Consider the following 10,508-nt stretch of genomic DNA (forward strand, 5'->3'; position numbering starts at 1 on the left):
ACAAAATTAGATATAATATATAAAAATATATTATAACTAATACCACACCAAATTAAACTCTTTTAGTAAACCAATTGGGTCCTACACTCCAATAAGGAGGTATACCCAACAATTCTCCCCTTACCAACTTAGGTGGAGATATCAACCATACCCGCTAAAGTTCGACACTTCAAATATTTGTCCCTCGACAAAGTCTTAGTCAACATATCCGAAATATTATCATCTGTGTGAACCTTTTCGAGTTGCAACAATTTCGAATCTAACACATCACGAATCCAATGGTATCTCACATCAATGTGTTTTGATCTCGAATGAAAAGTAGAATTTTTACTCAAGTGAATAGCACTTTGACTATCACAATAAAACACATATTTTTCTTGCTTCAAACCCAACTCTTGCAAAAATTTCTTCAACCATAACTCTTCTTTACAAGCTTTCATAATAGCAATAAATTCAGCTTCGGTAGTTGAGAGAGCAACACATTTTTGTAATTTAGATTGCCATGCCACAGCTCCCTTTGCAAAAGTCATCAAATATCCCAAAGTAAATTTCCTAGAATCAACATCACCGGCCATGTCAAAATCCGTGAACCCATCAAGCATCGACTTACCATCCCCAAAACACAAACACACCTTCGAAGTCCCTCGAAGATACCTTAGAATCCATTTTACCGCTGTCCAATGTTCTTTACCTGGATTAGAGAGAAAACGACTTACCACACCAACGGCATGAGCAATATCCGGCCTTGTACAAACCATGGCGTACATCAAAAAACCAACTGCTGAAGTATAAGGAACTTTCAACATCTCTTCTTTGTCTTTCTCACTTGTAGGACATTGATTCGAACTAAGTTTGAAGTGACCTGCAAGTAGACAACCAATCGGCTTCGCTTTATCCATGTTGAACCACTCAAGAGCTTTCTCAATGTAGCTTTCTTGAGACAACCAAATCAGCCCCTCTTTGTGATCACAAACAATTTTCATACCAAGTATTTGCTTTGCCGGTCCCAAATCTTTCATAGCAAAATACTTGCTCAACTCCAATTTCAACCTGTTTATCATGGTAGAATCTTGACCCACAATTAACATGTCATCAACATAAAGCAAAAGAATAATAAATTTACCATCCGGGAAATTTTTCACAAACACACAATGGTCCAAGTGGTTTTAGAAAAACCATTATTCGTCATGAAAGAGTCAAATTTTTTGTACCATTGCCGTGGAGCTTGCTTGAGACCATACAAACTTTTCTTCAATTTGCAAACAAATTTCTCTTTCTCTTTTTCCACAAAACCTTCTGGTTGCTCCATATAAATTTCTTCTTCAAGATCATCATGAAGAAATGTGGTCTTCACATCAAGTTGTTCAACTTCAAGGTTCATACTTGCAGCCATGACAAGTACAACCCAAATAGAAAACATCTTCACAACTGGCGAGAAAATTTCATCAAAATCAATACCTTTCTTTTGCCCAAAGCCTTTCACAACAAGACATGCCTTGTACCTCAGATTCTTGCCATCATTCTTCAATTTGAAGACCCACTTATTTTTTAGAATTTTCCTCCCCTCAGGCAACTTCACTAAATCATAAGTGTGATTTTCAAGTAATGAATTCATCTCCTCTTCCATGGCCTTTTTCCAATCATCTTTCTTTGTATGCTCAATTGCTTCTTGGTAGCTCTCAGGCTCCCCTTAATCGAAAATCAACACAAATTCATTGGGAGGATACTTTCTTGAAGGTTGTCGGTCCCTTGTAGATTTTCTCAACTCAAGTTGTAATGACGGTTCTTGAGTTGGATACTCCTCCTCAATTTATGGCTCAACTTCATTAGGATTAGCATCATCCTCCACTTCTTCAATAGGTGGCTGCACATCTCCCCCATTTTCATCATCAACTGAAGATGAAGGAGATGGATCCATGTTAATGAGATCACTAGTTTGTGGCTCTGGTTGATCACCTTTGCCAAAGTCTTCAATTGTTTGGTCTTCAAGAAACACATCACGGCTTCGAATAACTTTCTTGTCGACCGGATCCCACAATCTATACCCGAATTCATCACGCCTATAGCCAAGAAAAATGCATTGTCTTGTCTTGACTTGCTATCAAGCTTGGACCTCTCATCCTTTGGAATGTGAATAAAAGCTCGACAACCAAACACTCTCAAGTGCTCATAAGACACATCTTTACCAGTCCAAACTCTTTCTGGAACATCACCATTCAAAGGATAAGAAGGAGATAAATTGATTACGTCAACCGCTGTCTTCATTGCCTCACCCCAAAAGGATCTTGGCAATTTAGCTTGTGAAAGCAAACACCTTGTACATTCCACAATGGTGCGGTTCATCCTCTCAACAACGCCATTTTATTAAGGCGTCTTCTTAACTTTGTGCCGAATACCTTAGCTGCGACAATACTCATCAAATGGCCCAATGTATTCACCACTATTGTCTGATCGGATGCACTTCAATTTCTGTCTTGTTTCTCTTTCAACCATGGCCTGAAAATGCTTAAATACTTCTTGAACTTGATCTTTTGTTTTTAGTAAAAAAAGCTCAAACTTTCCTTGAATAATCATCAATAAAAGTAACAAAATAAAGTGCACCACTATGTGTTCTAACTTTTAAAGGACCACAAACATCAGAATGAATCAACTCTAAAACATTTTCTTTTCTAGAAGTAACATTTTTCTGAAAAGAAACTCTATGTTGTTTACCCGCCAAACAATGAACACAAGTTTTAAGATGTGTACCTTTCAAATCGGGTAGAAGCTCTTTCTTGAACAAAACTTGTAGCCCCTTTTTCACTCATATGGCCAAGCCGCTTGTGCCACAATTCGGTAGAAGTATTATCTTCAAGTGCATTGACAACGCCTTTACAAATTTTTTCTTGCATCGAGTAAAGTGTATGAGTCTTCTTGTACTTAGTCTCTACCAAAGAACCCTTTGTGAGCTTCCATATTCCATCACCAAATTTGTTGTTGTAGCCTTCATCATCTAGCTTCCCAGTAGAGATCAAATTGAGACGAATGTCGGGAACATGCCTCACATTTTTAAGCAACAACTTGCAGCCTAAATTTGTTTCCAAGAAAACATCACTCATGCCAATAATCTTGGACAGACCTTCATTACCCATTCGAACAGAACCATAATCTCCTTTGGTGTAGGTAGTGAAGAAATCAACTCGAGAAGTCACATGAAAAGAAGCACCAGAATCAATCACCCAATTGCTCTCTTGGCCCACAAAATTGATACAATCGTCTTCACAAACAACCATGAGATCATCGGTAGTAACTGCCATTGTGTCTTCTTGCTTCTTATCCACACTTTTGTCACGCCTTTTCTCCTTATTCTTAAGCTTTCGGCATTCCCGCTTCATGTGCCCTTTCTCATGGAAATAATAGCACTCAATGTCTTTCTTTGAAAAAGAATCATCTCTTGTTTTGTCACGGCGTTGATCACTACCATGAGGAGTCTTACTCCTCCCCCTTGTTTTGCTTCGGCCTCTCACAACAAATGCTTCTGAGTGAGAGAAACCCGTTGATTTTCTTGTAGTTTCTTCATTCAACAAGCTACTAGTGACTTGGTCCATTGTGACAACTCCATTGAGGGCCGAATTACTAACTGTCACAACCAAAGTCTCCCAACTTTTGGGCAAAGAACTAAGTAGTATCAAAGCCTGTAACTCATCATCAAAAACAATTTTCATAGAAGCAAGTTGGTTAACAATACTCCTTATTTCATTCAAATACTCCGGAATAGGGCTGCCCTCTTTATATTTTAAATTAACCAACTTACGAAATAGAAAGGCTTTATTTGTGGCTAATTTCCTATCATAAAGGCCTTCTAATTTTTTTCATAAATCATGTGCTGAAGTTTCAGTAGTAACATGATGAAACACACTGTCATCAATCCATTGACGGATAACACCAACGGCTTTTCGATTAAGCCTATTCCATTCATCATCTTTCATACCCTCGGGTTTGCCACTATCACCCTCAATAGATCCCTACAAATCTTTACAAAATAATAGGTCCTCCATTTTAGTTTTCCAAGTTACACAATTGCTTCCATTGAAGCTAGACATGCGACCTGCATTCCCCTCCATTAATTTATACAAATAAATAAATCCAAATAAACCGTAAACTCTGAGACCAATTGTTAGGGAAAATATGTGAATCCCCACAAGTAAATCAATCAATGAGAATAAAAATTAATGCGGAAAAATTAAATCAAAAACAACACAAGAATTTTTACGTGGTTCCCTCAACGTGAGGTACGTCCACAGGATCGAAATTCGATTCCACTATCAACCAAAAAATTTCCAAATCATTACAAATGAGACACGAATGGTCTCACAAACCACCCTTAGATGAATTCCAAATAATCACAAATAAACAAGAGGAAAGACCTCACCAAATAGATTAACCAAAATCTTCAGAACCAGAGTTGAAGAAGACCCAAAATAATAACCCAAATCAGCACCAAAAACGAACCAAATGAAGCAGCCGAAACCACACCACCGAAGCAAGTATTAATCTCACCAATAATAATGATCAATAGTTGCTCACCTTGAAAACTAAAATATCGAGCAGCCGCACAGCACCTTTTGTTTCCTTGGGAAAAATAATACCAATAATATATTGTGAATCTAGGATTTTTTTTATCAAAACCTTAGTTGTTTCCAAACTAAATTGGGTCTCCACAAAATTAGATATAATATATAAAAATATATTATAACTAATACCAAACCAAATTAAACTCTTTTAATAAACCAATTGGGTCCTACACTCCAATAAGGAGGTATACCCAACAATTAAGTTTGCTTTTTCTGATGTGTTGTTCATTAGAGGGTTTGCTTGGCTTGGCTTGCTAGTGTGTTGTGAACTTGGAATTTTAATAAGTTATTATAGCTTGGTTGGGCTTGGAGTGATCATGTATGGCTTGTGTTGTGGTGGTGTGGTGATGATTATTAATATTCTCTCTGTTGTATAAAGTAACAAAACTTACCTCTTTGATGTGAAATGTGTTAATGAAAAAGTGTCTTCCATTATATCATTGCTTCTCTCCTGTTTTGGGAAGGTTACTACTTCAACAGGAATGTGTAAAATTGTTGTCTAAAGTCTGGCCTCCTTTGATACCTAGTTAAAATGTCACATTTTAAATTTTTAGTATTTTATTTTTTTAATTTATTTCAAAATTTTAACTTTTCCACTTTTCCAATCCATCTAGTGTAGAAAATTTTAAAAATTAAAAAATAAATAAACAAATAAACCCAGAAAAAGCTTAAAAAATAGTTATTTTTACTCTTTTGTTTTCAGCAGATTTTACTAAAAATAATAAAAAGTTAACAAAAAATCACTCAAAAAATAATTCCAAATGATTAATAGTGATTACTTGTAAAAGAAAATCACTTGGAAAAGAGAGCTCAATACTGAGTTTAGGGAAATGCTTTGTACTATGCACACCCAAAAAAAAATCTATAAATTAGGATGAACAATATTATACACATTCTCATTTTATTTTTCTCACTTCTAGATACAAAACATTAGAGCTCGCATTCATAAATACAGATATAATTCATCCACTTATGTCATGAAATGAAAAAAAATTATATGTAACATTTTTCAACTGAAATTTGTGGTGTAATTAAAATTTGGCGTTCTGTGTTGAACTCCTAAATAATTGTCAAATTTTGGATGATCTTTAGAGTGGCACATGCAATGAACGGACACTATATTTTAGGACCTATGGGTTAAGTTATTTGGCTTAATAGGTTAGAGGTTTACATTAATCATACAACATATAATAGTATTAGAGATTAATTTTTTTTTATCTCTAAAAGTATAAGTTTTATTACAAAAAAAAATATTTAGGGACTAATTTTAGTTGTCACAAGAATAGTCGTGAAAATGTCATCCCAAAAAGTAAAAAACAAAGAGAGCTTTTAGGGACAAAATTTTCAAAATGTCACTAATAAATGCACTTTTAGGGACAAAATAACTTGGTCCAAAAAAAGTTTATTTTTTTAGACAACTTTTGGTCCCAAAAGGTTAATAATTTATCACTAAATGTCTAATTTTGTCACTAAAAATAAAATAATAACACTTTTGGTGACAAAAAATATTTTGTCCCTAAAAGGTGACTTTGTCTCTAAAACTTTCTTGTAGTGAATATTTGATTGACAAAAATGGTACAAGATTGTAATAGTCCTATGTGTGAGCGTCGTGTCTTTTTTAAGTCTAAGGCATGCATCCCACACCGACTTGCTTTAACCAATAAAGAGTTGTCACTTAATTTTTAAAGAAGAATTAAGAAATTTTTAATGATGAAAACTAAGTTAAGGCCTAATCCATTATCACCAAGAAAATTTCAGGTTCGGAAGTTTAGGTACAAAAGGGAAAGGTCATTTTCATGGAAGTACCCATTTCTGCCGAATCCGAAGATTGGCTTCTACTTACTTTCTATTTTATGATTTTAGTGATTAATTATTTATAGAAATTCTTTTTTAGACCTAAAACCTTTAACTAGCCTAAACTATGTGATTTGAAGAAAAAAAAAATTGAAAATAATTTATTTTAGATTTGAAGGAATAAAGTCGTATTTTCAAGAGAATAATGATTTTTCAATAAGAATTGGATTTTATCAATCCATGGCCATAAATCCAAATCTAAAATTAACAATATTCAAAACATCCAAAACATACAATCTTGCACATAAAGAACAAATAGACTTGGATTATTTAAAGGGCAATGCAACAAGGACATGCACATGTTATGGAAATTGAGAGAACTTACCTGGTCACCCACTTTCAGTGTCTTACATACAGTATGACCCTAATATACAACTAATACATACAAGAATTATCCTGTCCAGTTTGAGGCTACTAGTATGATGAATATGCATGAAATACAACTAACACATAAAAGAAAAAAAAAATACTAGAAAACTACATGATAATCAAACCGGGCCATACATGATTATTATATGACTAAAATAAGACTAAAATATGGTGTTTTGATTAAAAGAGAGAAAATATGTGAAAATATAAGAAAAACTTGAAATATGCAAACAACATGATAAAATGACAAACTAACACCCTAACTAAGACTAACTACTGAAAATATGGATAAAAGAAGTGCTAAAGTAACGAAAATGTGAGAAGTTACCTGCTATTTTGATAAAAGCACAAAAAAGAGCGAGAAAGGTTTTCTTACTTGCAAGCCTCCCTCAAGCTTTGGTTATGACTTAGTTCGAGTTCTTCAAGCCTTAGGATGATTTTAGAGACTTAGAGTTGTGGTGTGGTAGAATATTTTCGGAGCTAAGGGGAAGGGAAGCGAGGAGGTGTGGTGTTTGGCTTTTAAACCTCTAAAAAATGCCTCAAGTTTTTAACCACTCCCAAGAGAGGTAGAGGGGCTCTATTTATAGAGTTGGGGGAGGCTCTAGAACCCTTCTAGAGTTTCATCGCTTCCCTCTCAATTGTTCCCTAAAAAACTACAACAAGATTGAGTTTCTATACTTGGCTTTGTGACGCTTCAATGTACGCACACACCGGTCTCGCACGTACGCACAGCTGATGTGTGCACACACTAATCTTGTGTGCACGTACTTTTAATGCGTGCACACACCAATTCTCTTGGTACACGTGCCATGCATGCATGCACAAGTGCGAGGTCTTATGCCCTTGGCTTGTGGCACAAGTAAGCCCAAATTGCATTATGATCAATGTTTTTGATAAAACCGGCCACTAGTTTTGGAAAATACGTTTGATCAAATCACAACTAGACTTCTCTCTCTTTCTCAGGATTAAAAAGTTGATTTTCGGCTAAAAATAGGTTCAAGGGTAAAATGGTCATTCTTAAAAGTTAATTTTTGGTTAAAACAGGTTTACACAGCAACTCCAAACATCCTTAAACATTCTAAAGATGAATTAATTTTACCATTTCATTATCAGGAGGCTTGCAAGCGGCTAGAATTTTAGGGTCAGGATTTGATGTGAAAAAATCATTTTGTTACACTACTTTGCAAAAACAATGAAATCACTTTTTATACGATGAGGATTTTATATAAATTTAATCTCAATTAATTAATACCATCATACTTTTAGTGTGTAAACAAATACAATTTACGTTACATTTTCAATTTAATACAGCCATAGTAATTTTTTTTTAAAAGGGGGAAACAAATTAGAAAAACTAAGACCAGTTGTAGACGCGCCCTTGGGCCTCACTACAGTTCGGACTCAATTGTCACGGTCCTGTATCTAATCTCGCAGAGTGCGATGCAAGACCGATGAAATCATCAAAGAGTCCAAATCCGGCAAATCGTTTTTGAAAACAAATTTTTTTGAAAGAAGTGCCAAATATGGACTGCTTTGCCAGATACAGAGTTGCCACCTAAATATTTTATTTTGGAAAATTTAGGAAACCCTGACTCGTTGCCTAAGGCCACGTGTTCGTCATCACCAAAGTTGCCTCGGCTCGGGAACTTGGGTACGATTGGGGAAGGTCACTTCGTGAGCACCCCCGCTCGCCCGATCAAAGATCGGCCTCTACTAACCATGATATCGGGTTTTGAAAACACTATGTGTTCTTATTTCGGTTATTAGCCTAGATTTACTATGTGGTATGCACAACATACAAATATAGACCGGATTGCCTGAATTGGAACGACACATCTCATGTTTGTTTTGAAAATGGTTTACTACTCGCAAGTAGGCTTAAAATGCAGATTTTGCCACCCTCAGGTGGGCTTAGAAAACATGATGATTTGCCACTCTCAAGTGGGCTTAAAACTCACAATTGATGAATTGTTCCAATCCAAATAGCCCAACCTTCACCCACAGGCATTCAGGCAGGTATATCACATAAGCAAATAGCCTCATGGTAAGCATGCTATCATGGCAGTCACTCACACGCATGCAAGGATGCTAAAGCATAAAACTTACCGAGTACTCCAAGCCAAAACAGAAGCCATGTTAGAAATCCATGCATGATCCTAACTATACAGAAATGCCTAATGCAACACATGCAAAAATGCAACTACAATAGGCTCGGCTATTCTAAACATGGCATATGATGATGCTACAGCTAACACGTATTCAATTTGGAATTGAAATACAAATGCAGTTAGTATGGTGCGCCGAGCCTGGTGCATGCAAGACAGATGAATGATGCCAACATGCAAGTATAAGTATGCTAATTGAAACATGCCCTAATCTAACCATCATAAGCTAGTAAATAAAAGGGAGAAAGACGTGGGGTTGGAAGACATACATCACACGCACGCACACTTATTACAATTGTGCCCTCGCTCGGAGGGTCCGAATAAATAATACAGTCCGAAATGAATAACGAATTACAGCTAATTATTACATAACCATTAACTAATTAACAAATTAGCTAAGTAAGCTATAAACTGGCATGCAAATGGACTGTCTCGGCTCTGTTTTGGATGACAATGAATGCATGCATGCTCGATGCGCTTTGTCGGTAAATTCCATCGCGATGCCTTGTCCCGCCATTGTTTGCAACTGATTTCAGAAACTTACACAAAGCTCCAGGAGGCTGAAACTCCACCGGAGGAAGGCTGCCGACCAGCTCTTGGCTTGGGAAACACCTACCGACCACTCCTCATGGTGAAAACCAAAAAAGGTGGTCGGCCTACTAGAAAACCTGGTCAGCCAACCACTTTCTGCCCCTGGACTCTGGTTTTTCTGCAACAAAGGCAATAAAGAGAGAAAGCAATGTATTTTCAACATATGTGTGCGCGACCACTCCTCCCCGTCCTTGCACAAGCTCTAGGAAGTGTGGCCCTCGGTTCTTGAGCCACCAATCACGCATCTCGATGCATGATGGCCGAGAGACTGAATTGCACATTTTAATATGACATGAATGCGGGTATGAACATGTGAAGCCAACAATTCTATCATAGATAATCAAGAACGTCGGGGACCGAGAATTCAGGCACGTTTCGTCACTTGGAGTACGAAACGCCCCTCGCTTCCCATGCTTGGACTAAACCCTATTCCAAGCACCATGCAAATGGAATGGCATGCACAATGCGATTAACATGCAACCTAGCATACGCAATGCTCTATAGTAAAATGACATACACAATGCGCGTGATGTAACATGGCATACACAATGCTCTAAAATGCAACCTAGCATACGCAATGCTATGGATTGAAATGGTATACACAATGCACGATGGACTTACACCAACATGAGTGGACCTCAGCCACACTCACATCAGTGGCCATGTGATGGAAATGAGAGAATCGAAATGCATGCACACATGCACGAATTTCAAGGACCGAACCTAAGGCATAAAATGCCACTATACCAAAGCATGGCAGGGGATGAAAGATGGCATACAAACTTGTAATTCCCAGCACTGAAACATGATGCTAAATGGTCCCGAAACATGGAAATATGGCACCCGATGCATGAAATAAGCCCCGAAACTCAAAGCTAGGCACATGTATTGAATTATAACTATACAAAGCAAGCAT

This window comes from Camellia sinensis, chromosome 9 (assembly GCF_055761805.1).
Source record: "Camellia sinensis isolate YWXY chromosome 9, ASM5576180v1, whole genome shotgun sequence".
NCBI lineage: Eukaryota > Viridiplantae > Streptophyta > Magnoliopsida > Ericales > Theaceae > Camellia > Camellia sinensis.